Source organism: Typopeltis vanoorti, chromosome 16, assembly GCF_054136105.1.
Source record: "Typopeltis vanoorti isolate ZY-2024b chromosome 16, IOZ_Tvanoo_1.0, whole genome shotgun sequence".
In the NCBI taxonomy this organism is placed as follows: domain Eukaryota; kingdom Metazoa; phylum Arthropoda; class Arachnida; order Uropygi; family Thelyphonidae; genus Typopeltis; species Typopeltis vanoorti.
Genome location: NC_143564.1, coordinates 17278369 through 17305619, shown reverse-complemented (window position 1 = coordinate 17305619; position 27251 = coordinate 17278369). Strand labels below are relative to the sequence as shown.

General features: G+C 36.0%; 1 protein-coding gene across 1 annotated transcript in view; it reads right to left on the bottom strand.

Moving 5' to 3' along the window:
* Window positions 1–27251, bottom strand: part of LOC150097870 (ATP-binding cassette sub-family C member 1-like) — a 626276-nt gene that overhangs the window by 155508 nt on the left and 443517 nt on the right. The window lies entirely within an intron of this gene.

Genomic DNA, 27251 nt, shown 5'->3' with positions numbered 1-27251 from the left:
TATATTACACATATTCTTTTGTGTTTTCTTAAAGTTTAAAAAAACTTTCTTTAGAAAGTTATTTTTTATTAATCATTAGGTAAATTATGTGTAGTCTCTACATTGATTTGTAAACTCTGTATGTGATTGCTGGCATAGGAAAGGTTTTGAATGTTATTCATTCCAAATGTGAAGATTCAGTCTTTGGTTTCTGTTTAGTATGCCTTTTGAACAAATGATCACAGAAGACTCCTTGATTAATCTGTCAAGTAATTCTCTTCTAAGTAAGGCAAGGAAGATGTTTGCCAATTTACTATGTGATGTTCTTTAAGGATGTGTGCTGCTGCCAGCCCACTTTTTTTTTCTTCCCATTGGTAGTTTTCAACATCACTTACGTGCTTTTTTTTACAGATAGATTTCAAAACTCTCCCAGTTTAATCTACATACACCTTTCCATATAAACACAGAATCTTATATACTCCAGAATGTTTATAAAATGGAACTTTGTCTTTGGGAGAATGTAGACAGCTTTGTAAGGTGTTAACTGGTTGGACGGCTATTCTGATGTTAACTGATTTTAATATTTGGGCTATTTTACTTGACTTATTGCCAATGTATGGTACAGATACCATGGCTTTGTAACTAATGTCTAGGTTATCACAAAATGGTTCACTAGAAAATAAAAGTTCTTTTAGTACCTTTTCTGAGTAGCCATTTAAGAGAAACTGAATAAACAGGGTTTGAAGTTCTTCTTTTCATTTAATTTGATCATTTTATGCAAATAAAATGATCAAATTAAATTGATGGAACAAGCTTGTCTGTAGGTACCTAACTGGGTGGGTTTCTGTAGACTTCTAATGATAATCTTCCAGTGATGTTTTTGTTGATAAGGAAATATTCTATTCTATGTGCATGTGACTTTCACATGCACATAGAATAGTGCATTATTCAGGAAATATACAAAATCTTTAAGGTCTTTGTGAGGATGTTTCCAAATGATAAAGATCTCATTGACATATTGCCAGGATCTCCCTTATTTCAGAAGCATCAGAAATAAGGGAGATGAAATGGTTTCATCAATTGAGATCATTCACCCAGAAAATGTTGGAATAAGTGAAACATAGTCAGATAAGGATGATGCTGCGTGGGGCTTGTCCAAAAGATATTTAACAATATCAACATTGATGTGCGAAAGTATTCTGAAGTTCAAAAGACTGAATAAAGTAGGTCTCAAATGGATGCATAAAGGGATTAAGCATGAAATTTGGAAGAAGAGGATACTATGGAGGCACAAAAGATGAATAATGGTAACAAACAATTGCATGAAGAATACAAAGAGCAGGCTAGGAAGATGACTCAGTTTATAAGAATAGTAAGAATTACTGTATGAGCAGAAATTAGCAAATCAAACAAGAAAAACCCTACAGAATTTTTCAGATATGTCACAAATAGAAGGAAGAATGATTAGAGTAAGATTATGTTAGTGAATGATAGTGGTAGAATGATAACTGCTGCAAAAGACAAATTTGCCAGGTTGATGCCAGAAACATCAGAAATAAGGGACATGGAATGGTTTTGTTGATTGAGGTTTATTCGTTCAAACATTGTTGGCACGAAAACATGGTTGGATAAGAATGATATCGTGACAGGTATAGAAATGGAAGTGTATGATGTTTTTTGAGGAAAGGACAAGAAGAGAGGGGGGAGGTGGGTGCTGTCGATGATAGCAGGCGAATTATGTCCACAAAAAGTGGAGATGTAAACAGTAGCAATGGTTGAGTCATTATGGTGGTGTGAGGTAGAGGTTAACAGGAAGAGATATTTAGTCATATGCAGCTATAAGGCCAGAATGTGGGGGATGGTGATGAAGAAATGTATAAACAATTTTGATTAGTGAACAAGGGAAGAGTTATTATTATGTGTGATTTTAATTATTAAAGCATAGATTGGAATGAAGAGAAATCATTTGGGAATGATAAAAATGAATTTCTTGAGAGACAACTATCTTAGACAATATGCAAAGGAGGATACACGAGGATGGAGAGTTTTATATCTGATCATTTCATCAGAGGATGTGATTGTGAGGGGAGTTTAGCACTTCCCTTCAGTTGGTGAGAGCGATCACCTGGGTTGTGATTAGCTATAGGAAGATGTTGGTGAGGAAACAATATATGTGATTTATAAGGCTGGTGATTATGAAAAGCTTACAAGACAGCTAGGAGCTATAGCATAGAATGAGGTGTTAACTGGAAGGAGATTCAATTGCACAAGGAGTACAAAGAATACACCAGAACATAAGAACAGCAAAACTACAATATGAGCAGAAATTGGCAAATCAGGCCAAAAAGAATGCTAAAGTTTTTCAGATATGTGGCAAGTTGAAGGAAGAGTGATTATGATAAGACTGTGTTAATGGATGATAATGGGAGAATGGTAATAGCTGCAGAAGATATATTTGAGATATTCAGTGAACAATTTATAAGAAGGAGAGGATGGCTAAATTGTGAACAGGAGAATTATGAGGAAATAAATAAGCTTGAAACAAACATGATGATAAGATTTAATGACATATCACCATGTGTTTTAAGGGAAAGTTCCAGGGAACTGGCAATAGCATTGGCATGTATGTTTAATAAAAGTCTTACTCTTACAACTGCACAGGTTCCAAGAGAGTGGAAAAAAGACAAAATTGTTCTGCTGCATAAAATTGGTGACAGAACTAGGATACAGAAATGGGTTGACAACAGCAGTATTGTCTGTGGTTGTCACAGCATTACCAACTTACTTAGTTATAGTACATAAGTAAGTTGGTAATGCTGTGATATATACTTTTTAGTACATCTACACTCATAATGTATATACTTTATAATGTAAATATAATGTAATGCATATACTTTTTAGTACATCTACACTCATAATGCCCTAAGAACCCAGGAGTACCCCTGTTTAAATGTCATTGGCTATTTACTCATGGGTTCTTAGGGCATTATGAGTGTAGATGTACTAAAAAGTATATGTAGCTTAAGGAATAGAAAATTGCACATACCTTTTTCTGGGTGTTGTGGCTTTTCCTCTGTCTGCGATGTCGAGAACTGCAGAGTGTGTGTGTGGGGGGGGGGGGTAGGCAGTTTGGTAGAATAAGTTAGAAAAACCTGTTTTTTTTTCTAATATATAGAAACATATACTTTTATATAGGGTGGGGAAAAAGTGAAGGGGTTAATTTTTTAAAATAGGGAGGGGGAAGGGGAAAGGTAGTTGACGGGGTGTGGACCGTTTCGACTATTCGTGGTCATCATCAGAACAACGGTCCACACCCCGTCAACTACCTTTCCCCTTCCCCCTCCCTATTTTAAAAAATTAACCCCTTCACTTTTTCCCCACCCTATATAAAAGTATATGTTTCTATATATTAGAAAAAAACCCGGGTTTTTCTAACTTATTCTACCAAACTGCCTACCCCCCCCCCACACACACACTCTGCAGTTCTCGACATCGCAGACAGAGGAAAAGCCACAACACCCAGAAAAAGGTATGTGCAATTTTCTATTCCTTAAGCTACATATACTTTTTAGTACATCTACACTCATAATGCCCTAAGAACCCATGAGTAAATAGCCAATGACATTTAAACAGGGGTACTCCTAAACTGAAGCAGGCAAAATAGCTGTAATTATAATAGTTTATAATGAGGAGTAACATGGGAGTTTTCCCAGAAATAATATACATAAGTAACAAATGTCTTGGACAAGCAAGATGCATATAGTAGTATACTTAGATTATACAAAAACTTTTGGTAGACTGCCACATGACAAGCTGTTAAATAAACTGAAATGGATGGAACTGGATATCGGACTGCTGAGTTGCATTGGTGACTGGCTGTCAGATCTCAGAAAGTTGTATATGGGAATGAAGTAACCCAAAAGAAGAAAGTCACTAGTGGTGTTCTGAAATGGTTTGTATTGAGGACATTGTTGTTCAGTTTTTATAATAATGATGGGATTAACTGGAGATGATGTAAAATAGAGGAGTGCAATGCAGTTGAGAAGATGTTATGTTCTTACAGGAGGCCTTGAATAGATTGAATGAATGGCAAGTGAGTGGAACTGTCAGTTTAATATCATAAAGTATAACATTTTGAAATTTGGTAAGCACCAATGGGATGCAAAGTACACACTTTGTGGGAAAACTTTAAAGGAGGTAGAGGAGATGAGAGTTGTGGGAGTGGTGGTGGACAAGGACCTGAAATTAAGGAACGATACTGCACAAGTTGTAAAGTCATCACATCAGATAATGGCAATGATGCAAAGGACCATAATATGCAGAAATAAAGAGGTTAGAGTTGTATGATTCCATTATATAAGGCCTTATATCAGGCCTCATATGGATTATTGAGCACAGATTTGGTCACTGTGTTTTCATGTTGATGAGGATATGTTAGAAAGAGTTCAGAGAAGATTCAAAAAGGTGGTAAGTGGTCTTTGGAACGTCGAGTATGATGACAGATTGAAATAATATAAACTGTAAGGTCCTGTGAATAGGTGGAGGAATGATATGATTAAGACATATAAGTTAGTCAGGCTGTTACCAGATTAACGTTGAAGAAATTTTTCATAGAATAGGAGAGGAGGTTAGAACAAGAGGACATCACCGGAAACTGTATAAGGAAGGTATGAGCAGAAAAGTGAAATGCATTGCCTGAGTTTTGTGTGATAGTGTGTACCTCCAAAGATGAGACTTGGACTCCATGAAAGTCAGATGTTAATAATAATATCTCCATCTGACATGTGGTTTTATGGCCACCTGTGCTATACCTACCTCCTCAAATTTTTCTATGTATAAATTGCTGATAAAAGTGAGTCTAGTGCCAGACCACATATTTGGCAGTAAAATTTTTCTTTTAAGTAAAATATGAAGATTTGAAGCAATGATTGATGAGACATGTGATGTCAGGATGAAATAGGTCTTCAAGGATGTCTATTAATTTTTCCACAGAGAAGGTGGTAAACAATGAAACTATGTCTAAAATAGCTAATATGTATGATAGGGAAATTTGTATGTTTGAAAGTTTATCTACAAAATGCATCAAGTTTTTTTTTTTTTTCAAGTAGGAGTATGTATGTTCGTGAGTTTTAGTAAAGATTAATGATTTTTTAAAGAAAAAATGTTGAGAGCTTCTGTTTATGAGTTAAAATCTAGTTATTTATTATTTTAGCCATATGTGTGTGTGTGTGTAACAATGAGCTTTCCATGATTATAAAGATATTTCAATATGAATTTCATCTGAGAAACAGATTTATGATCGGAACGTGGATTGCTAGATCATTATATGAAAGTGGTCCACTCAAGATTCTGAAACAAGAATTAGCATGCTATGAATTATGTGATACAAGATGGCCGGTGTCTGGAGAATTAACAACAGAGAAAGGAAATCTCTTTCTTTACAGGTACACTGGAAGGAGGACAAGAAGAAGTTGATTTCTTGATTCAAAAGAATATTAAGCACTGTGTCATATACATTCAATCTGTGAATAGTAGACTTGCAGTAGTTTAAAAGTTAAACCCACTATATATATATATATATATATATATATATATATATATATATATATATATATATTATAAGAACCATAATATATTTATTTATTAATATATTTTAAAAAATATTGAATGTCTAGAAACCAAGAAAAATGAAAACAAAGTTTAATAGCACAACCAGTTTTAGCTTGTATCAGCCTTCTTCAGGTGCATGCACATTACAAAAGAAATGACCAGTAAAACATAGAGAAAATAACTGTAAACAACACGGAAAGTTAGTGTATATATATTCAATGTAGAAACATTGAAGTCTGCCCAATAGGGTGAAAGGTAATATTTCTATACCACACATAAGCTTTGTCTCACCCAAACTGGCCAAGGTTCTTAGGAAATACAACATAAGAACATTACTTAAATTAAGGGGATATTAAATCCCACATAGTTTTAAAACCGAATAAGAAACTCAAAGATTGGAATCAGAGAGTTTCTTGCCGAATATAGTAAACTATAAAGTATCGGTGACACTAGCGTTAGCCAATGCAAGTGATCCTAGTACGTAGTACAATACCGGGCGACTCGTTGCAAAGGTGGGGGAAGTTCAGATCGCTATTCTTAGGTATTTTCCATAATGTAAAAACACATTTCCTAGGAAATGTATGCTGTTATTACATTATGGAGGGAGGTCACTACCCAGACCGGTTTCAGCCTTTTTTGAGGCTTCATCAGTGAGTAGCTAGACCTAATACCAAAGTGTATAGCGAAAAGAACTTATGTACTCTGCGAACGAGTTTTCCAAACAAGTGCAACCATTAAGTTACTTAAGTATAAAGAGCTAATAAGCTTCATTTCGGCAATGAAAACATTACTTAAATTAAGGGGATATTAAATCCCACATAGTTTTAAAACCGAATAAGAAACTCAAAGATTGGAATCAGGGAGTTTCTTGCCAAATATAGTAAACTATAAAGTATCGGCGACACTAGCGTTAGCCAATGCAAGTGATCCTAGTACGTAGAACAATACCGGGCGACTCGTTGCAAAGGTGGGGGAAGTTCAGATCGCTATTCTTAGGTATAGTAACTTAATGGTTGCACCTGTTTGGAAAACTCGTTCGCAGAGTACATAAGTTCTTTTCGCTATACACTTTGGTATTAGGTCTAGCTACTCACTGATGAAGCCTCAAAAAAGGCTGAAACCGGTCTGGGTAGTGAGCTCCCTCCATAATGTAATAACAGCATATATTTCCTAGGAAATGTGTTTTTATATTATGGAAAATACCTAAGAATAGCGATCTGAACTTCCCCCACCTTTGCAACGAGTCGCCCGGTATTGTACTACGTAGTAGGATCACTTGCATTGGCTAACGCTAGTGTCGCTGATACTTTATAGTTTACTATATTTGGCAAGAAACTCTCTGATTCGGTTTTAAAACTATGTGGGATTTAATATCCCCTTAATTTAAGTAATGTTTTCATTGCCGAAATGAAGCTTATTAGCTCTTTATACTTAAGCAACATAAGAACTTTATTTATTCCTCTTCCAAAAATCTGCTTCTTAGTGAGCCATCCGAAACCTAGACATCATAGCCTTAAATATCCCAGTGTTTACCAGATTTGGTGCAACTGTGATATACCATACTTTGACCAAACAGAGAAATCAATCGAGTTACACACTGAAGAACATAAGAGAGGTGTCAGTTACAGGAGAACGCGAGCCAGTGCTTTGGTTAGTCATGTTCTAAGTTTTAAAAGAGGTATACCGTGAGTAGACATATCGATACAAAATAAATAACGGAAAAAACTCACGTAGAAAGATTATTTAATAGTATAATTTTCGCCTGTGTGTCACAGGCATCTTCAGAACATTAAGCTCAAAATTAAACACTAACTGACAATTCCAAAAAGCGCAACCTAAGTAGCTGGTGTAAGATAACTAAAAAGGTCAATAACTTTCCTAAAAAAAAAAAAAGTTAGGAAAGATTAGCTGATTTGTAAAGTACTATCTCCCATAAAGGGGATAGATGTAAGCCATCGGATCTGTTTAAGTTAGGAGAATGAAGTAGAGTTTCACATGTTTCTTTATAAAGGCGTTCCATGAGAAACTGACTTTTGTGAAGAACTCATGACTTTCTCCAATGAACTCTGTGTGTAGTGAAGATGGCATGTTCAGAAAGTCCAGACTTTTCAGGTTTAAAGTATTCAATATAAGATTGGTGTTCTTCATCCAGGTGTCTACCAGATTCCATGCTCTTGGATTATCTTATTTCGGACAAATGGGAAGATCTGCCTCTATTCGGCTAGAAGAACACCAATTTTATATTGAATACTTTAAACCTGAAAAGTCTGGACTTTCTGAACATGCCATCTTCACTACACACAGAGTTCATTGGAGAAAGACATGAGTTCTTTCTCCAATGAACTCTGATCCTAATCTTTCTCAGGACTCTCATACCTGCGATCTCTGGTCTTTGATCAAGTGTTTTACTTTGGCCAATTCGCAGATCCATAAGTTAAAACTGGTTTGAACACTTTCTTGTATACAGCTAATTTAGTGTTCCAACTAATTTCTCTCTTATTCCATATCAATTTATTCAATTGACATCATTCCATACCAGCTTTGTTGATTCTGTTGTCCATTTCCATATTTAATTTAACATCCTCAGTAAAAATCGTGCCCAAGTAGCTGAAATGTTTTACTTGTTCCACAGGTTCTCTGTTCACAACGCAGTTGACATTTTCAACGATTCTGCCTATTTTCATTGTCTTTTTAATGCTCACCTTCATACCATATCTATTACAACAGTTATTCAATTTAGTCAGGGAATCTTGCAGACTTCTAGCAGATTTATTTAGAAGAATAACATTGTCTGCATAAAGCAAAGAGCTGACATTCACATCTCCAATTTTGATATCATGTTTAATACCACTTTCCTTCATAATGTGATCCATACAGATAATGAATAACAGAGGGGATAATATACATCCTTGTCTCACACCAGATTTAACATTAAACCATCTTCCTGTACTTCCTTCAATTCTAACTGCTGACTTACAACTCAAACAAACACTAAGTATTGCTTGATATAATGCCCCACTGACACCATATAACTATAGCATATTGAATAACTTCTCTCTTGGCACCTTGTCATATGCCTTTTCCAGATCGACAAAACTTAAATATAGTTCTTTGTTATATTCCCATGCTTTCTCAACTATCTGTCGTAAAGTGAAGATCTGATCTTGACAGCCTCTATTTGGCCTGAATCCAGCTTGTTCTTCACCAAGCTTTTCTTCCACAATTCTTCTCAACCGTTTCTCAAGTATGCTTGCATAGATCTTGCCAGGAACACTCAGTAGGGAAATACCACTGTACATCTCACATTCAGTTTTATTTCCCTCTTTATATATGGGTACTATTAGAGCTCTACTCCAATCATCGGGAATTCGTCCCTCTGTCCAGACTTTCTGAACTATGCAGTGTAGCCACTGTAAGACTTTTATACCACCATATTTCAGCATTTCTGGTCAAATATCATCTACTCCTGCTGCCTTTCCACATTTCAAGCCTTTACTGGCTTTTTCTACTTCAAGTATGGATATATATTCCTGACTGTATGCCTGTTGGGTGTTTTTTAGCACTGTGCTATCACTGCTTGTTTCATTTAGCAATTTTTCGATGTAATTACTCCATACTTCAAGGATATCTTTTTTTCTCCTGTTTTCATGTAACCTTCATCATCTCTAACTCCTTTTACAGCACTCTTTCCTCCATTTCTAAGCTTCTTCAACAACTTCCAGAATATCTTACCACTTCTTGATGTTTATTTTCTATGTTCTTGCCAAAGTCCTCCCATGACTTTTGTTTAGCTAGTTTTACACAATGTTTAGCTTTCTTACATTTGTCTCTGTATTCACTAAGAGCAAAAGCTGTCTTCTTTGCCAGGAACTTTTGATATGCATTCTTCTTTTCCTTCATTGCATCTTTAACTTCCTGTGTCCACCATGGAGTTCTTATTTTTCTATCCTTGCAGACAACCTCACCACATGCCTCTCTGGCTGAATCAATCAGGGTTTTCTTCAAGGCTTGCCAATGAATCTCCAAGGTTTGGTTACTATTATCAAACTCTTTCATTTTTCTTCAATAATCTTTGAGTATTTTAGTCTACAGTTAACATCTGAGAGCTGCTCAACTTTCACTCACTTTAAAACATTCTTACATTTTTTTCTTTTCAATACGAAATTCAATTTTATCCTGCTCAAGACTAAATAGTGATCACTTATCATCCTCATCATCAAATTCCTGCCATTTACCCTCAAGGGGTGTACAGGATATGATAGTACTACATGAAAAAATCACATCATTATTAATTTCCTATCTACAATTTTCCTCCAAATGAGTCTGTTACTTGTCAAGACTCCAACATTATCAGATCTTATATTTCTATCGTCTAAGACATTTTGTACTGTATCACTCCAGCTATATCTTGGTCTTCCTCTGGGTCATTTTGCTGCCAACCTGGCAGAGAACACTTGTTTTGCTAATCTTTCCTCGCCCATTCTGATTAAGTGACCATACCACCTGAGATTAGCTCTGCTAATGCACTCCTGGATGCTGACAATGTCAAGTTCTTTCCTAATATCCTCATTTTTAATATGATATTGACATTGATGCCATCTGTTCATGCCTATAATCTTTCTCAGGACTCTCATATCTGTGGTCTCTAGTCTTTGGTCAAGTGTTTTACTTCTGACCCAGCTCTCAGATCCATAAGTTAAAACTGGTTTGAACACTGTCTTGCAGTGTTCAAACCACAGCTAATTTAGTGCTCCAACTAATTTCTCTCTTCTTCCATATGAATTTATTCAGTTGACTTCCCACCATACCAGCTTTGCTGATTCTGTTGTCTATTTCTATATTCATTTACCATCTTCAGTAAAAATCGTGCCTAAGTAGCTGAAATGTTTTACTTGTTCCACAGGTTCCCCATTCACTTGACATTTTCAATGATTCTGCCTATTTTCATTGTTTTAACTCTTTATTGCTGACCTTCATACCATATCTATTACAACAGCTATTCAATTTAGTCAGAGAATCTTACAGACTTGTAGCAGATTTATTTAGAAGTATAACATCATCTGCATAAAGCAAAGAGCTGACATTAACATCTCCAATTTTGATATCATGTTTAATACCACTTTCCTTCATAATGTGATCCATATAGATAATGAATAACAGAGGGGTTAATGTACATCCTTGTCTCACACGAGATTTAACATTAAACCATCCTCCTGTACTTCCTTCAATTCTAACTGCTGACTTACAACTCAAATAAAGACTAAGTATTGCTTGATATAATGCGCTATTGACTCCATATAACTGCAGCGTATTGAATAGCTTCTCTCTTGGCACATTGTCATATGCCTTTTCCAGATCAACAAAACTTAAATACAGATCTTTGTTATATTCCCATGCTTTCTCGACTTTTTGTCGTAAAGTGAAGATCTGATCCGGACAGCCTCTATTTGGCCTGAATCCAGCTTGTTCTTCACCAAGCTTTTCTTCCACAATTCTTCTCAACCGTTTCTCAAGTATACTTGCATAGATCTTGCCAGGACACTAAGCAGGGAAATACCTCTGTATTTCTCACATGCAGTTTTATTTCCCTTTTTATATATGGGTACTATGAGAGCTCTACTCCAATCATCGGGAATTCGTCCATCTGTCCAGGCTTTCTGAACTATGCAGTGCAGCCACTGTAAGACTTTTATACCACCATACTTCAGCATTTTTGGTTGAATATCATCAACTCCTGCTGCCTTTCCACATTTCAACCCTTTGATGGCTTTTTCTACTTTAAGTATGGAAATGTATTCCTGACTGCATGCCTGGTCAGTGCTTTTTACCACTGTGGTGTCATCACTGCTTGTTTCATTTAGCAGTTTTTCAAAGTAATTACTCCATACTTCAGGAATCTTTTTCTCCCGTTTTCATGTCACCTTTATCATCTCTAATTCCTTTTACAGCACTCTTTCCTCCATTCCTAAGCTTCTTCAATAACCTCCAGAATATTTTGCCACCTTCTTGATATTTATTTTCTATATTCTTACCAAAGTCCTCCCATGACTTTTGTTTAGCTAGTTTTACACAGTGTTTAGCATTCTTGCATTTGTCTCTATATTCTCTAAGAGCACAAGCTGACTTATTTGACAGGAATTTTTGATATGCTTTCTTCTTTTTCTTCACTGTCTCTTTAACTTCCTGTGTCCACCAGGGAGTTTGGATTTTTTTATCCTTACAGACAACCTCACCACGTGCCTCTCTGGCTGAATCAATCAATCTTTTCTTCAGAGTTTGCCACTGAATCTCCTAGGTTTAATTCCTGTTCTCAAACTCTTTCATTTTTTCTTCAATAATCTTTGTGTATTTTAGTCTACTGTTCACATCTGAGAGCTGCTCAACTTTCATTCGCTTTAAAACTTTCTTAAATGTTATTCTTTTCAATATGAAATTCAATTTTATCCTGCTCAAGACTAAATAGTGATCGCTTCCAATTTCAAATCCTCTGTACACTCTGGTGTCCTGCACCAGGGAGAAAACATCACTATCAACAAAAACATAGTCAATGAGACTTTTCTTATTCCTTTCCTCTTCTCTCCATGTGAATTTGTGCACATTTTCATGTTGGAACATGGTGTTAGTAATAACCAGTCCATGTCCTGTGATGTTGAGTTGGGGTTTGTTTTCAGATTTGTTCCAGTAGCTGACTTTTCGCTGTTTGCCCTGGTTCCCTGGCAAAAACAACGAGGGGGCCTTGTTTAATTGGGCGACGCCCCAGCCGGCATTAAATTTTATCATGCTGTACCATCATTTTTTATTTTGGTTTAACCAATAAGAATACAATTTGGTCAGCTAAATCCCAAATTGCCAGCCCATCCTCGTTCGTTTAGTATCCAAGTAGATACCCAACAGGATGCCCCACGAGAAGGTGAGGATTGGACATTAGATCAGAAGCCCTGGTCGGTACTCTGCATTCCTTTAAAGGCTATGTGGAGGTCTCCTCTCAGTTATACATAGTGATCACTTCCAATTTCAAATCCTCTGTACGCTCTGGTGTCCTGCACCAGGGAGAAAACCTCACTATCTACAATAACATAGTCAATGAGACTTTTCTTATTCCTTGCCTCTTCTCTCCATGTGAATTTGTGCACATTTTTATGTTGGAACATGATGTTAGTAATAACCAGTCCATGTCCTGAGCAGAAATCCAACAGGTATTTGCCATTATTATTAGCTTTACTGTTTTCTCCAAAATTTCCCAAAATATTTATGTATGTCTGACAATCATTTCCTGCTATTTAGATCCCCAACAAGGACCAACTTTTCCTTTTTCATTGTGTCAGTTGTTTTTTCTAAAGCATGAAAAAATTCCTCCACTTTTACCTTAGTAGAACTTTCTGTGGGACCATAGGCACAAATAAGTCTCATTGTCCAATTCCCCATTCTGATATTTGCTCACATCACTCTACTTGAGACTGCCTGCCATTCAGGAAGATTAGCCTGGTATTTTGTGTTGAATACTATGGCTACTCCTTCTTTTCCGTGACTGTCATTGCCTGAATATAACATTTTGTATTTATTGTTCAGAAAGATCTCACCAGTTTTTGTCTTTTTTGTTTCAGTCATTCCTTTTATGTCGATCTGGTACTTATCTAATTCCTCAGCTAGCTCCATTTCTTTGCCATTAAGGTTTCTTATGTTGACAGTACCGATCTTTAACTCTGGTGATGTTGAGTTGGGGTGTGCTTTCAGATTTGTTCCAGTAGCTGACTTTTCGCTGTTCACCCTGGTTTTCTGGCAATGGGGGCCTTGTTTAACCGGGCGACGCCCCAGCCGGCATGAAATTTTGTCATGTTGTACCATCATTTTCTATATTGGATTTAAGCTAATAAGAATACAATTTGGTCGGCTAAATCCCAAATTGCCAGCACATCCTTGTTAGTTCAGTATCTAGGTAGATACCCAACAGGGTGCACCATGTGAAGGTGAGGATTGGACATCAGGTCAGAAGCCCTGGTGCTTAATTTTTTGGATGCTGAGGAAGCTACTGATGTGATTGTGTTTATCCCAAGAGAGACTGGAGGTAAATGTTTCTCCAAGCAGCAAGAGCTTATCTTGTCTGGTCATTTTTGTATTACTAAGGATACAGTTAGGTACGCTAAGATCTCTTTTGTGGACGAAAAGGCTAGTCTGGCAGCAATGAACGTGACAAAATTGGCTTCACCCCATTGAAGGAGAGTATGTAGATCAATGTGTAATGCACTAGTTGTAGATGACCGTGTAGCATGAGATGTCAGAGTGATGCATGGTTTGTCGAATGAGGAGAATGAATAGAAAATGTTATTGTCTACAAAGATGTGGACAATAGTTTTATTGGCAATTGAGTGCAGGCTATTTATGTACAGAAGAAAGAGAGTAGGTGATAGGATACAGCCATAAGGTACTTCTGAATTGGTGGTGAAGCTCAAGAGGAGAGGTATCTATCTTTCCTGAATTACAGAGAATGACCAAAGGGGAAAGACATCTACTCAGTTACAGAGAATGGCAGGGAGACTACAGGATGGAAATTTGTTTAGTAGGCTTGCATGCCAGACATATGCAAAAGCACTGGAAATGTCAATTGAGACAGTACAAGTTTCTCTGAACCTTTCCATGGTGGGGTTAGAAGATTATGTAAGAGATATTAATAATTTTGCACATATTCATAATAGAGATGTGGATTTATCAGATGCTTCTCGAGGAAGTGATAATTCACAAATTATGGTAGATAAATAATGTGAAAATAGGGTACAACAACAATATAATTTGAGGCCTAGAAATCAGACTAATGAGTGGAATTTTGTTAAAACTAAAAAAAGATAATATCTATGAATTTAGATAAAAATTTTAAAAAAATTTTTTATTTTCTAAGAAATACTAAGTAAGTAAAAAATTCTCACAAAAATGCTTTATATATGCTGAGTATAAATTTCATTGACATTATTATAATTTACATTAATAATTTCATTAATAAATGCAGGGGTGCATAAGGGTCAAAGTTGTATAACTGAGAGGAGACCTCCACATAGCCTTTAATGGAATGCGGAGAACCAACCAGGGCTTCTGACCTAAGGTCCAATCCTCACCTTCTCGTGGTGCACCCTGTTGGTTATCTACCTGGATACTGAACGAATGATGATGGGCTGGCAATTTGGGATTTAGCCGACCAAATTGTATTCTTATTGGCTTAATCCAATATAGAAAATGATGGTACAACATGACAAAATTTCATACCGGCTGGGGCATCGCCCGGTTAAACAAGGCCCCCGTTGTTTCTGCCAGGAAACCAGGGCGAACAGCGAAAAGTCAGCTACTGGAACAAATCTGAGAACACACCCCAACTTAACATCACCAGAGTTAAAGATCGATACTGTCAACATAAGAAGCTTTAATGGCAAAGAAATGGAGCTAGCTGAGGAATTAGATAAGTACCAGATCGACATAATAGGGGTGACTGAAACAAAAAAAGGCAAAAACTGAAGAGATCTTTCTGAACAATAAATACAAAATGTTATATGCAGGAAATGACAATCAAGGAAAAGGAGTAACCAATGTGTTCAACACAAAATACGAGGCTAATCTTCTTGAATGGTGGGCAGTCTCAAGTAGAGTGATGTGAGCAAATATCAGAATGGGGAATTGGACAATGAGACTTATTTGTGCCTATGGTCCCACAGAAAGTTCTACTAAGGTAGAAGTGGAGAAATTTTTTCATGCTTTAGAAAAAGCAACTGACACAATGAAAAAGGAAAAGCTGGTCCTTGATGAGGATCTAAATAGCAGAGTAGGAAATGATTGTCAGACATACAAAAATATTTTGGGAAAATTTGGAGAAAACAGCAAAGCTAATAATAATGGCAAATACCTGTTGGATTTCTGCTCAGGACATGGACTGGTTATTACTAACACCATGTTCCAACATGAAAATGTGCACAAATTCACATGGAGAGAAGAGGCAAGGAATAAGAAAGGTCTCATTGACTATGTTATTGTTGATAGTGATGTTTTCTCCCTGGTGCAAGACACCAGAGTGTACAGAGGATTTGAAATTGGAAGTGATCACTATTTAGTCTTGAGCAGGATAAAATTGAATGTTGTATTGAAAGAAAAAATGTAAGAAAGTTTTAAAGCAAATGAGAGTTGAGCAGCTCTCAGATGTGAACTGTAGACTAAAATGCACAAAGATTATTGAAGAAAAAATGAAAGAGTTTGAGAAAAGAAACCAAAGCTTGGAGATTCAGTGGCAAGCCTTGAAGAAAACCCTGATTGATTCAGCCAGAGAGGCATGTGGTGAGGTTGTCTGCAAGGATAGAAAAATAAGAACTCCATGGTGGACACAGGAAGTTAAAGAGGCAGCGAAGGAAAAGAAGAAAGCATATCAAAAGTTCTTAGCAAAGAAGACAGCTTTTGCTCTTAGTGAATACAGAGACAAATGTAAGAAAGCTAAACATTGTGTAAAACTAGCTAAACAAAAGTCATGGGAGGACTTTGGCAAGAACATAGAAAATAAATATCAAGAAGTGGTAAGATATTCTGGAAGTTGTTGAAGAAGCTTAGAAATGGAGGAAAGAGTGCTGTAAAAGGAGTTAGAGATGATGAAGGTTACATGAAAACAGGAGAAGAAAAGATATCCTTGAAGTATGGAGTAATTAATTCGAAAAATTGCTAAATGAAACAAGCAGTGATATCACAGTGCTAAAAAACACTCAACAGGCATACAGTCAGGAATTTTCTTGACTGTATGGACTGACTTGAGAAACACTCAAGTCAGTCCATACTTGAAGTAGAAAAAGCCATTAAAGGTTTGAAATGTGGAAAGGCAGCAGGAGTAGATGATATTTGACCAGAAATGCTGAAATATATTGGTATAAAAGTCTTACAGTGGCTGCACTGCATAGTTCAGAAAGTCTGGACAGAGGGACGAATTCCCGATGATTGGAGTAGAGCTCTCATAGTACCCATATATAAAAAGGGAAATAAAACTGAATGTGAGAAGTACAGTGGTATTTCCCTACTGAGTGTTCCTGGCAAGATCTATGCAAGCATACTTGTTAAACGGTTGAGAAGAATTGTGGAAGAAAAGCTTGGTGAAGAACAAGCTGGATTCAGGCCAAATAGAGGCCGTCAAGATCAGATCTTCACTTTACGACAGATAGTTGAGAAAGCATGGGAATATAACAAAGAACTATATTTAAGTTTTGTCGGTTTGGTAAAGGCATATGACAAGGTGCCAAGAGAGAAGTTATTCAATACGCTACAGTCATATGGTGTCAATGGGGCATTATATCAAGCAATACTTAGTCTCTGTATTTGAGTTGTAAATCGGCAGTTAGAATTGAAGTAAGTACAGGAAGATGGTTTAATGTTAAATCTGGTGTGAGACAAAGATGTACATTATCCCCTCTGTTATTCATTATCTATATGGATCACATTATGAAGGAAAGTTGTATTAAACATGATATCAGAATTGGAGATGTTAATGTCAGCTCTTTGCTTTATGTAGATGATGTTATACTTCTAAATAAATCCGCTACAAGTTTGCTAGAGTCCCTGACTAAATTGAATAACTGTTGTAATAGATATGGTATGAAGGTGAGCATTAAAAAGACAATGAAAATAGGTAGAATTGTTGAAAATGTCAACTGTGTTATGAACGGGGAACCTGTGAAACAAGTAAAACATTTTAGCTACTTAGGCATGATTGTTAGTGAAGATGGTAAATTAAATATGGAAATAGTCAACATAATCAACAAAGCTGGTATGGTAAGAAGTCAATTGAATAAATTCATATGGAATAAGAGAGAAATTAGTCGGAACACTAAATTAGCTGTATACAAGACAGTGTTCAAACCAGTTTCAGCTTATGGATCTGTGAGCTCAGTCAGAAGTAAAGCACTTGACCAAAGACTAGAGACCCCACATATGAGAGTCCTGAGAAAGATTACAGGCGTGAACAGATGGCATCAATTAGGAAAGAACTTGACATTGTCGGCATCCAGGAATGCGTTAGCGGAGCTAATCATAGAGAGTATGGTCACTTGAACAGAATGGGCGAGGAAAGATAAGCAAAACAAGTTTTCTCTGCCAGGTTGGCAGGAAAACGACCCAGAGGAAGACCAAGATATAGGTGGATTGATACAGTACAATGTGCCTTAGACGATAGAAATATAAGATCTGATAATGATAATATTGGAGTTTTGACAAGTGACAGACTGATTTGGAGGAAAATTGTAGATAGGAAGTTAGTAATGATGTAAATTTTTCATGTAGTGCTATCATATTCTGTACACCCCTGTACATCATCAAATTCCTGACCTGTACCCCTCAAGGGGTACAGGTCAGGAATTTGATGATGATGATTAATAAATGCAGCATGTTTCCGTTTATTAATGCAATTGTATATGCTGAGTATTACCGGAGTTGCCATGTGGTTACACGGTAGTGATATGAAAGGAGACTTAAATGTAACTGAGTGGTAAACTTGCTTACCATATGTTGTAATCCTTAGGGAATAACACAGAAGTGCTGCATGTATCATTGCATGTTGTTCATAGAAGCACTCTTATGCCATACACTGTTACAACATGCAAGTGCTGTGGTAATGAGCAGCCAGGACACTAATTATATTTTGAATCTCGATAGCAGATATGCACATTAGTTAATGTTTTCTAACCAGCTGTCACTTGATAACAAGAACACTAGCTAGTGAAGAGTAAACAAGTAGAGAATTAGTGCAGTAAAGGTATAATAAAGTATTGAGTTAAGTTCTCTGATCTTGGAAAAGTTTTTATTGTGTGCCTTTAACTACTCTTCAAGGAGGACCTGTGAAGTTAATAACTGAAGGACAGTAAAACGTATCAGGTCTCCATATATAAGAATCAAATGATGTATGTTTCAAGGAGCAATATGGGATCTGCAATAAAATTCCTTTTATTGAAAATGCATTTGGAACTTCTTAAATAAAGAGCCAATAGGCTTCACTTCGGGGATATTAAATCCCACATTTTGAAATAATGTGGGATTTAATATCCCCTTAATTTAAATAATGTTACATTGCCGACATGAAGCCTATTGGCTCTTTTTTAAGAAATTTATGGGTGCACCTTTTTGACAACTCGTATAGCAAAGTATATAAGTTATTTTCTATGACTTCAGTATTATCTAGGTCTGTCTACTCACTGATGAGACCTCAATAAAGGTCGAAACTGGTCTGGGTAGTGACCTTCCATCATAATGTATAGGAATAGGATAGGAAACTCAAAGATCGTAAATAAAGAGTTTCATGCCGAATATAGTAAACTATAAACGTTCCGGCGGATGGTAGCATAAGCTAAAGCACGTAGTTCAACACTAGGGCAATTCGTAGCAAAGATGAGTAAAGTTGTGATCACTATTCTTAGTATTTCCTATAATGTAAAACACATCTCCTAGGAGATGTATGATATTATACGTTATGGTGGAAGGTCTGAAACCCAGACCGGTTTCGACCTTTATTGAGGTCTCATCAGTGAGTAGGTAGACCTAGATAATACTGAGGCCATAGCAAAAAGAACTTATATACTTAGCTATACGAGTTGTCAAAAAGGTGCACCCATAAATTCTGGGTAGTGACCCTCCACCATAATGTATAACATCATACATCTTCTAGGAGATGTGTTTTACATTATGGGAAATACTAAGAATAGTGATCAAAACTTTACCCACCTTTGCTACGAATTGCCCTGGTGTTGAACTACGTGCTTTAGCTTACGCTACAATCCGCCTGAACTTTTACAGTTTACAGTTTACTATATTCAGCATGAAACTCTTTGATTCCAATCTTTGAGTTTCTTATTTGGCTTTGAAATAATGTGGGATTTAATATCCCCTTAATTTAAATAGCATTTGGAACTGCTTGATTAATGTATTCCTATTGTTTGAGTTCAACAACAAATGCAAGGAAATTGAACTTCTGGACAAAAAGCAGAAAACCAGAGAACTTCATGAAAAAGTTAGGGAGCTAACTAGCAAATAATTAGCAAAAGGGTAGGCTCTCATTGCATTGAAGATACCAGTGGAAACATCCTAATGGAGAAAGACAAAATAAGGGATAGATGGGTAGAGTATTCAAAGGAACTCTACAATCATGATAGAATAGATAAGTCAATGCAAGAAGATTTGGAGGGCCTACTATTCTTACCTCGGAAGTAACAAATGCCATTAGGAAACTGAAATCTGGAAAAGCTCCAGGAATAGATGGAATTATGACAGAATATCTAAAGGCTTTAGATAATAAGGCTATAAGATCACTGACTGACATATGCAACAAAATATATGAAACTGGACATGTGCCAAAAGATTTTAAGCACTCAACCTTCCTACCAATACCTAAAAAATCGAAGACAATCAAATGTGAAGAGTACCGAACAATCAGTCTGATCAGTCAGATAGCAAAATTTATGTTATATATCATCCTAGAAATAAATAAACATAAAATCAAAATGGAAATTAATGAAACAATCTGGTTTCTAGGAAAATAAAGGAACTAGAGAAGGACTCTTCAACATTAGAACTATTATAGAAAGATATCTGGAGAAGCAGAAAGAAGTCTACTTATGTTTTATTGACTACACAAAGACCTTTGACAATATACAACATGAATAACTAATCAAATGCATCAGAAATTTAGGAGTAGATGGTAAAGATACAAGATTACTGATAAATCTATATTGGGAGCAAACTGCCTCAATAAAAATATCAGAAGAAATCTCGGAGGAATTCCCAGTAAAGAAGGGTGTCACACAAGGCTGTGTTCTTTCTCCTATATTATTCAACCTCTATACTGAAAATATCTTCCAGCAATTAGAAGAATTTAAAGGAGTCAGCATAAGAGGCAGGAATATAAACAACTTAAGATATGCAGATGATACAGTACTGCTAGCTGAAAATAAAAAATATAGATCTTCAAAACCTACTAGAAGAGAAGCTGAAGCTAAGTGAAAAATATGGACTTAATTTCAACTTCAAAAAACCAAAACGATGCTGGTAACAAGAGAAAAAGGGAAAATACCCAATATAAATATTAAGATCAGAGGAAATACTTTATATCAAGTAGAGAGTTATATATATTTGTGTCAACTAATTACAGAGAATGGGAAGTGTGATAAGGAAATATTAAGAAGAATAGAAATTGCTAGCTCAACCTTCATTACCATGAAAAACATTCTGACCTCAAGGGAAATTCACACAAAAACAAGAATCAGGCTGTCCAAATGCTACATATGGTCAACACTGCTATATGGAGCAGAAACCTGGACAATATCAAAATATTGTGAAAATAAACTAAAAGCCTTTGAGATGTGGATCCTCAGATGAATTATTCGAGTCCCATGGACTACTGAAAAAACTAATTTAGAAATATTAGAGATGATTGGAGAAGATAGGAATCTGTTGAAAACCATTAAGAAAAGGAAAACAACCTACCTTGGTCACATATCTACCTACAAAAAACACTTCTAGAGGGAATGATACAAGGAAAAAGAAGAGGAGGAAGACAAAGAACAGATTGGATGGGAAATATTAAGAACTGGACCTTTTTGTCCTATGAAGTCAACCTCCTGAAGGAGATGACATCTGACAAGACAAGACATTATTTGAGTGATTATTCTTGATGTCTACTTCAGAAAAATGAAAGAAAGAAAGATGCATCAAAAAAACTTGCTTAAGGAAACTAGAAGACATATTCAGGAGAGAGTACACTGATCAAGTAGGATCTTTTGCTATTGTATTTAAAGAATTTAAGAGAAGATAGATTGAATGAATGAATAAGTAGAAAATAAATAAAATAAAGGAAAATAAATAAGACACTGACAAAATAGATGCTGCGAAGGAAATTTCCATATGGTCAAGTGAAACTACATGACTTTCAGCTGAATACTGTATTCAGTTTGTGTTGTGTAGTATTTGATTATATCTCTCAGAATTGTATATATCTGGGAGTCAGAGAGTAAAATTACTTTATTGAGTTCATATAATCCAATTCTAGAATGGCCATTTAATTGTTCTTTGCGTGTATACTGAAAAGTCATATATATATATATATATACACAATGTATAAAATGGTAGAAATTAAATTGCTAATTGTAGCCTATAGAGAATGTTTATCATCTGTTTAACTATTCTTCAAGGAGGACCTGTGAAGTTAATAATTGAAGGATAGTAAAGAGTATCTAGACTCGTTAGAGAAAATTACTTATTATAAAGAATTGTATCTATTGTATACATTTACTGTATGTATACAACAGATACACACTAAATATTTTAATCATTTTTAGAATTGAGCTTCATTTTTTGAATCTACACAACATGCTGATTTTGAAGTCAATACACCATTATGGATATGAATCCGAAATATTCTAACCAACTAAAATAAAATTATATATAATATAGTGTTAATTTACTTACCATAACTGACTATAAATATATAGGTTGGATAAAGGTGGGGAAATAGCATAATTACAGTGATCAAGCTTCAAATATAATAATTGATCTGTAGCTTGGTGGCAGACTTCTACCCATCCCCCTTTTTTTGGAATAGGCTAGATATGAGATTACTTCCATGCATGCATTGAAATATGAGATTGTATCTCAGATTGTAGAGACGATGCAGGAAAGGGATTAGTTCTGGAGCACAGTGTTTGGGAACAATTGGAGATGTCATCAAGATCTTAAGATTTTTAGTGTCTAAGTTATTTAATAGTTTTCTGATGTCTTTTTGTCAAAAAAACTACAGGAGGCATATAGTGCTTGGATTACAGTATGGTATGAGGTGAGTTCTCTTGATCACCTATGCAGGAATTCGATAAAAAGAGTGATACCAATAGGTCAGCTTTATCTTTGGGTGAAGTATCAGAGGTACCATCAGGATGTGTGTGAGAGAGAGAGAGGTGGAAGAGTGGTGAGTAGAAGTTGCATCTAACAACCTTAGCAAGGGACCAGGAGGCACTGATTCCATTTGGGTAGGAGGCAGATTTTCTGCTGCTAGTCTTTCTAAAATCTGATTTGGATCTGCTGATGACCACTTTGCATTTCTTGCATGTTTTGGTATAGGTGGAGTATGAAATTAAAGTTCTTAATGCAAGTCACTTCATTTAAGCTGAATTTTTTCCTTCAACTTTCTGATACACTTTCTGTTCAACCAGGGGTAAAGCGGATGAGATGTTAGGTATAATGGGGAATGAAGATGAGAAGAATGGGAAATGTCAGATGAGCAGAAGCAATACTGAGACTAGGGAAAGGAGGAGTAGAAATTCCAGAAGTCATCCTAACTGGTAACTTTGTAATGCCACATGATGCGAAATTGGGAATGGTGTGAGGAAAGCTGTTCTCTGAGAGAAGAGACTTGCTGTTACATCCTGAATGAAACATTTTTTGAAAGGAATTTATTCATTCAGGATGTTACAAGTCTAAAACAATAGATAAGAAAAAGAGGCTTATACTTGAGTAGAATGGATAAAATGTCTGCTGTAAATAATATTAGAATATTACCTCTTTATGCAGAATTACAGAATTTAGTGTTAACCCCCCGAAATCACGTAGAGAATTCGTATAAAGTATAGGTCTTATAAGGTATTTTGTATACGATGAAGGAACAGACACAGTGTAAAAGATAGTTCAAGGGTCACGAGTGAGCCCTTAGGGCAAATGCCGAGCCTGAGGCTGTGTTAATCTTGGAAGATGAAGCACGCTGAATTTTGCAAAGATGCTACTCAAAAATCACATGAAGTACCGTATCGTGGCGGTCAGTGAAGGTCAGTCTCAGACCAAAAGAGGGTGCCAAGGGTAAAGATAGAAGGTAGAATAAAAGGAGTTTGCACCCCTCCCTCGCTCTCCGTTGCTCTGTTTTTTTTTTTTTTTTTTTTGCTTGTTCGTCCCTCCCGTGGACCAGCAGATCTCAGATGGATTCAAGACATTATTCTGATGTCGGACGGTGAGCTTATCCCCTCAATGATCGAAGTTCCGGACGGCACTAAGCACAAGAAATCACCATGTGCTGCCCACAGTCTTTCGCTGGAGATTTTGTCTAAATGAATCGCGGACGTATCCCACATTCCTACGGCAGAATGTCAGGAATTCGAAAGCAGAACCAGAATGTCATGGACATAATGCCAGGAGTAGAGCAGATGTTTGAATGGACGACTAGCTAAATTCCCACCATGTAGAAGCAAGTGTATGGAAGTCACATGTTATGTTAGGACCAAGAAGGTAGAACCAGACCGATCTGAAGATCCTATCGCAGACATGGTAATGTAGAGATTTTGATATTTGTTCCCTGTTAGATAAGAAAAGGAAGCTCATAAAGTAATAATCAAGTGTGGACTGAATTAGAGAATTTTAAGTATTTTTTTAGTAGCAGATAGTTTCCTTTAGACAGATTGTCTGGAAATGATTATAGAAGTTTGTGTCATATTTAGTGAGTGTAATTAACTTTGTAAGCAGAATGGTAATTGGATCTATTTGGTGTATATAGTGTATATAATGTGTTTTAATGATTTAACTTAGAGGAATGTGTTTGTTTTCATGTGCTAGAATATCAGTTAGTTTCACATAGTTTGATTGAATATATAGCATTGACTTAGTTGAATGTGAGATATGATTAGCTGTATATGATTTAAGATTCCGGTTTATATGATTTAAACTAAACCAAAACTACCACCCATAAAATCTGAACCATAGCGGAAGAAAGGGGAAAGAAAGTATAATATGTTGTAATCATGAGGTCACGACTGCAAACAAGGATTATATAACTTGTGAGGGTACTAAAGTGTTCACAAATGTGCTTTTAAAGTCTGGAAAAGTTCCTCTGAATAAGAATCTTCTATTATAGGAATATTGGCTGGTGCAGTGAAAAAAAAAAAAAAATTTTGCCAAGATCCGAAAAGGGACTGCCCCAGACAGCAGAATGTACAATCTAGAGATCAGACAGAGTAGTTTAGTTTGCCTCCCATATAGAGTAAAAACATAGGAAGTGATAGTGATATTTAAGTCAGTAAGATATTGGAAGAGTTTAATAGTAATCGTAAAGAGGCAAGATTATAATTAAACTAAACCAAATAAAAGGAAAAATAACAACATAACACTTGCCAAAGGTTGTGGTCTGAGTTGCCAAGAGAGAGAGGTGATCTCTACAGTGTATCAAAGGATAACTGGTCATAAAAAGAGATCCAGAGTATTTGGATGTCTTGGGATTATCAGGAAGATGGTTATCAGGAATTTGAGTAGATAAATGTATGATTTGCATTAGGTCATTAGGTACAGCAAAAACTTTTACTTCTTGTCCAGCTTAGTCAGTAGTGTTGGAAAAGGGGGAGCCAGTTGGAAATATGAATGTTGAGGTCACCCAGGAAGATAACCTCACTATCTGGATAGCTGGACTGCAGATGGTTGCATTTTATGCGGATGGAAAGGAACATGAAGCAGTCAGGGTGCTTACCAGAGTTTAGAGACTGGTAAGGAATGTTACTAAATGGGGCAAGGAACCTTGCACAGAGAAGGTCAAAAGCAGGGGATTTTAAATTAGTCACTCTCTAGGCTTTGTCAGATCTCGGATAGACACAGGTGTCACCCTTTTGGCAAATGGAATAGTGAAGTGTATAGTTTGGGCATGGTAAGTGGGCAGCATTGGATGAAGCAGTAATCTGGGATTCAGTAAGACTCCAAGTGATGGTGAACTTCATTTATGTTGAGATGAATACCACGGATGTAAGTAAAGTCGATGTTAAAGTGAATTTTTAATGTGGAGATTCTGACTTGGTTTGTATGCTATTATTGTTTGTGGTGTGTCTTTTACAGAAGGATAGTATAGGGGTAGAAGAGAGCCTGATAATATTAGGAGAAAAAAAGACAGACAGATGGTATGAGAGATAGAGAAAAAAAGGTCTCAGCTGTTTTATATCATCATATAGCCAAAGGCTATCAGTTTTTCTTTATCACTCACCAGTCTCATGTAGATGAACAACCAAAAGACCAATTGAAACTAAAGTGCAAAAATGAACTGATACACAGGTGGTTAGCCCTTATCTCGGTTAATTGCCTTGAGTTAGCCTTCTCTGCTTGGGATTGCTCTCTAGTCATCCCTGCATTTCACCATAAGACCACACTGAATTAAGAGGATGGAACAATTTAAAAAACCTCTCATAGTAAAAACAGACAGAATTTTATCTCTGCATGGGCTATATAAAAATTATTCGGGGGGCCATAGATCGAATACCACTGTCTCAAGAACATAACTATTGCATATAGGTACAAAAAAATCTTAGTCCCCACCCCAACACACACTGCATGCTGTTACTTCTGAGGATTATTTCTTCTGCAAGAATAATATGGCTTTCTTCCAAATCTACAGGAATGAATTGCTTATTATAGCAAAATGTTTATTTGGTTCCTATGTTGTTATAGTTAGAATTAACTAAATGAATACAGAGACTTATGTATTAACCATTTATAAATGAATACATAAACTCATTTATACATGGTTATGTATTTTCAATGCATAAGATCTCACACTGGGAAGTTTGAAATAGTTTGTTTGGTCTCCAGAAGAGCATTTCTGGATTAATTAGCATAACAGAAATGCTTATACTATGAAAAAATAAACACATAAATAAGCATATTAATCAAAAATGTTTCAATTAGCCAACCCAAAAGTCATGAGACATGTCTCCAGTTGTATAAAAATCGATAAGCCTAAATATACAAATTATGATGCATGTAAAGTAGAATGTGTGTTGGGAAGTCATTTCAATCTTCTATATCACACAGAGTTAACAGTCACACAAATAAAAATAGCAATGAATGTCATTTGCTAAATATCTCTGTGCCGACTGCCATAGATTGAATACCACTATCTCAAGCAGATAACTAATGCTATTTTATGCATATATACTATATGCATAACAATTAACATTTCCAAGTCTACAGTTTGTTGCCAACTAAAACATTGGAAGTCCAATGGTGACAGCAAACCTGATAAAGGACAATGAAGGCTTAAGATACTGACTAACAGGAGTTGATGCTCTCTGAGAAGTCTGAGGACTTCATCTAATCATCAATGCTACAGAAGTTGTTTGTAGATGTAAGAAATTTTTGCAGAACTACAGTTCACATTCATCATCAACATAAAATACACATCCCAGAATCTGGACTGATAAGCAATAGAAATGATTCCAGTATGGATCAATGGGTCACGCTATACACTCTTCTGCTCTAATGAACATGTATGTGATGTATGGAGAATGTTTTTTAACTGTATATGTTGTACCAATAATGATGTTTGGAAATGAGAGTGCAATGATGTTGGGGTTGCTTCTTAAAGCATGGAATTCTGAGATGATGATGATAACGTTCCAAGTCACAAAACAATAACTGGCAATATGTTTTCTGAAGAGAATACTACTTTAACATTGTGGTGGCTAGAACAGAGCTGCTACATGAATCCAAAGAACAGCTAAGGATAAAATTGCTACACAAATCCAAAGAACATCTTGAAAAGGAAAATTGCTACATGATTCAAGTGCATGATAAACTGCAATGTAGAATAACATATGGCCAAGATAGTCTTCTTTATTAGGTAGAACTTTAAAGAGGGAATAAATAAAATACAC